General features: G+C 39.2%; 1 non-coding gene across 1 annotated transcript; it reads right to left on the bottom strand.

Annotated features, from left to right (window-relative positions):
* Positions 1-2,584: 2,584 nt before the first annotated feature.
* On the bottom strand, positions 2,585-2,691 carry LOC141694868 (small nucleolar RNA R71). The gene has a single exon (XR_012564149.1). It is a non-coding gene; the product is annotated as a small nucleolar RNA R71 (small nucleolar RNA).
* Positions 2,692-3,231: the final 540 nt, after the last annotated feature.

Genomic DNA, 3,231 nt, shown 5'->3' with positions numbered 1-3,231 from the left:
ATAATAGAACTCATCGTCACCATGGGTTCATATGAAAGCATGATAATAACACAACGATATAAACTAATAAAAATACTTAATAAAATAATGAAGTACGTCACAAGAGTATTAAGGTTCAAAGCATAAGGAAAACTAGCATCCACTGTTACAACAAATTAAAAGAATCACAAGATAAACGTATGCTTCCTCTTCTTCATTGTTGCGTACTAAAACGGTCTTCTCAATCTTCTTTCCTTCGCTCTCGATTAAGAAAACGTCTTCCCATAAGGTTTATATAATAACCCAGGACAACCAGCGCTAACAGAAGTCTAATTGAACAAAAATTAATAAATTCCAGAATCTGAATTTACGCACCCAGGCGGCCGCCTCCTTCTTCCAGGTAGGCGCCTGCTACCAGGCGGTCGCGTGCTCCCATCAGGCGGGCGCCTGCAAGCTCTCTGGAAAATTCCTATTTTTGCTTCTGTGTTTGCTGAATTCTTCGCACATCAACTCGGGACTGATCCAAAGCACTTCATTAAGCTTATTTTGATGAAATCCACCTATCTAAGCAAGTTATACCATGAAATGCGAAAACACTCGAAAACGCGTCAAATACACAAAATACTAGAGTTCAAGACACCAATTCATGCCGTCATGAGACACTCTAAGTGGTATAAAATGGCACTTATCAGAAGCAGCAAAGAAAATCAGAAATATGAAGTTTTTTCCAGAGGTACGGCGCGCCCGCGCTGGTCAAGCGCGCGGCCGCGCCAGGATGTCAGAAAGGCAGCGCGCCCGTGCTGTGATAGCGCGCGGCCACACCGGTGCAAATTCAAAGAATGCTGATTCTATTATAATTATAATGGGAGGACTTCTGGGTGGTATGGGGCTGCTATATATTCAAATAAAGGACATTTTCAAGAGAGAGACGTACCAGAGCGCAAGGAGAGCCGTAAGAAGACAGTTTTAACACGGATTCAACGAAGACGAAGAAGATCTTGTTTTTACTTATGGATCTTTGTTCTAAGTTGTAACTTGGATCCTAGTTTCCTTATTTGTGAACCTTACTCTTGTTTCGTACTTGGTTTTGTTTATTCGTAATTAAGACTATGTTTGTTATACCATGCTTTCGTCGGAACCCACGTTGATGATGAGTCTGATTATGGGCTAATCGTTATCGTGGGGTTCTAACGGATTTATTTATGGATTTCTTTAATTAATTTGTTTCGATGCCTTATTGTGTGGTGATTGTATGATAACCTGGTATTGGTTGTGCGTATTCGTTATATGAGCGTCGCGGACTTATAAGATAGCGTGTTAATCTTTAATGAAGCGACAGTGAATTTAAGGATTAAGAACTTGTTATGCTAGCATAGGTTCATGTGTTATTGTTGTTATGCATGATTCGTAGGTAATTTTAACCATCTTACTTAACCTGTGTAATCATGATAGATATCTTGTGCTTAAACTGTTATGTTGTCAAATTCTATAGACAAATAGGGTCTCAATATAATTGGTGTCTATTCATCTTCTTTCTCTTTTGTGGATGTCTGATAGTATGTTATTCGTGCAATGAAAGTTGGCGTTTAGTAGTTCCGTGTTATCTAATTAGTGTCATCACCATTGCATGCTAAGGTTAAGAACAATAAGGCTATTGAATGAAGTATTTAATGAAGTTAGAATCTCATGTTTGTCTCATATAATATACAACCCTCTTTAATCTCTTAGTTATAATTGTTAGTTAAATTCTTAGTTATAAACAACCTCAATTTGTTATCGTCTTAGCATTGAATAATAACGATACATTGTTGCTTAAGTGCATAAATTAATTAGTTAACCAAAACCAGTCTCTGTGGGAACGAATCTGATTTATATCTTATACAACTTGCGAACTCGAATACTTGCGTATAATTTAGCACATGTTTAGCGACTAACAAATTTTTGGCGCCGCTGCCGGGGACTACAGTGTTAATATTTAGTTTGTGTATTTTCCATCAGTGGTTGTTAAATTTCATTGACTCAGACATTGTTACTTATCTATTACCTTGTCTTATTTCAGGTACTCTAGCGAGGGTGTATGTATACGCGTTCACGTACTCGTAAGGGAACTCTGGATAAAGCCGAGGAAGAAGTTGTAGTGGTTCGAAAGGAAGTTTTTGAAGAAGAAAAGAAGGTAGAAGAAGAAGAGAAAGTAGAAGAATCGGTTTTAGTAGTGATGGGAGATCAAGCAGAAAATCCTAAGGCTTTGATAGAATATTCTCAGCCTAAGATCAATGACATTCAGTCAAACATCATCAGGCTAGCCATCAGGGCTAACACTTTTGAGATCAAGTCAAGCACAATTCAGATGATACATAACTCAGTTCAGTTTGGGGGTTCTCCTACTGAAGACCCCAACATGTACATCAGGGATTTCATCGAGATCTGCGACACGTTCAAGTTCAATGATGTGACTGAAGATGCTATCAAGTTGCGACTCTTCCCATTCTCTCTGAGGGAGAAAGCTAAGTACTGGTAACATTCTCTATTAGCAGGGTCTATCACCACTTGGGAAGATCTTACTCAAAAGTTTCTCACTAAATTCTTCCCTATGGCGAAGACTGGTGCAATCAGGAATGCTCTTACTCAGTTTTCCAAGAAAATTGGAAAATCTCTATGTAAGGCTTGGGATCGATATAAGGAAATGCTAAGGAAGTGCCCACATCATGGCATGGCTGATTTGATGATTATTAGTTGTTTCTACAATGGATTGGGTGCTACTTCTAGACCCATGCTTGATGCAGCATCAGGAGGAGCCTTGTGGGCTAAGACCTATGATGAAGCTTATGAATTTATTGAACTGATGGCTTCAAATGAGTATCAGAATCCTTCCCAAAGACTGACTCAGGGAAAAATTGTAGGAATTCTGGAGTTGGATGCAGCAACTGCTATAGCTGCCCAACTTAAGGCTTTGACGATGAAGGTGGACATTTTGGCTAATCACGGGGTTAATCAAATCGCTAGTGTTTGTGAGCTTTGTGCTGGTGCCCATGAGACTAATCAGTGCACAATTTCTAGTGAATCAGCTCAGTTCGTGAGTAACTTTCAGGATTCATAGCAACCTGTGCAAACCACTTATCATTCCAACAACCGCAATCATCCTAATTTCAGTTGAAGCAATGCTCAGAATGCGGTTCAACAGCCTTATCAGCAGTATTCATCTAAGCAGTACAACCCTCCTGATTTTTAGCAACCGCAATATACACCAAGACA

This window comes from Apium graveolens, chromosome 10, assembly GCF_009905375.1.
Source record: "Apium graveolens cultivar Ventura chromosome 10, ASM990537v1, whole genome shotgun sequence".
In the NCBI taxonomy this organism is placed as follows: domain Eukaryota; kingdom Viridiplantae; phylum Streptophyta; class Magnoliopsida; order Apiales; family Apiaceae; genus Apium; species Apium graveolens.
Note: the sequence above shows the minus strand (reverse complement) of the source record. Positions and strands in the feature narration are given on the sequence as shown.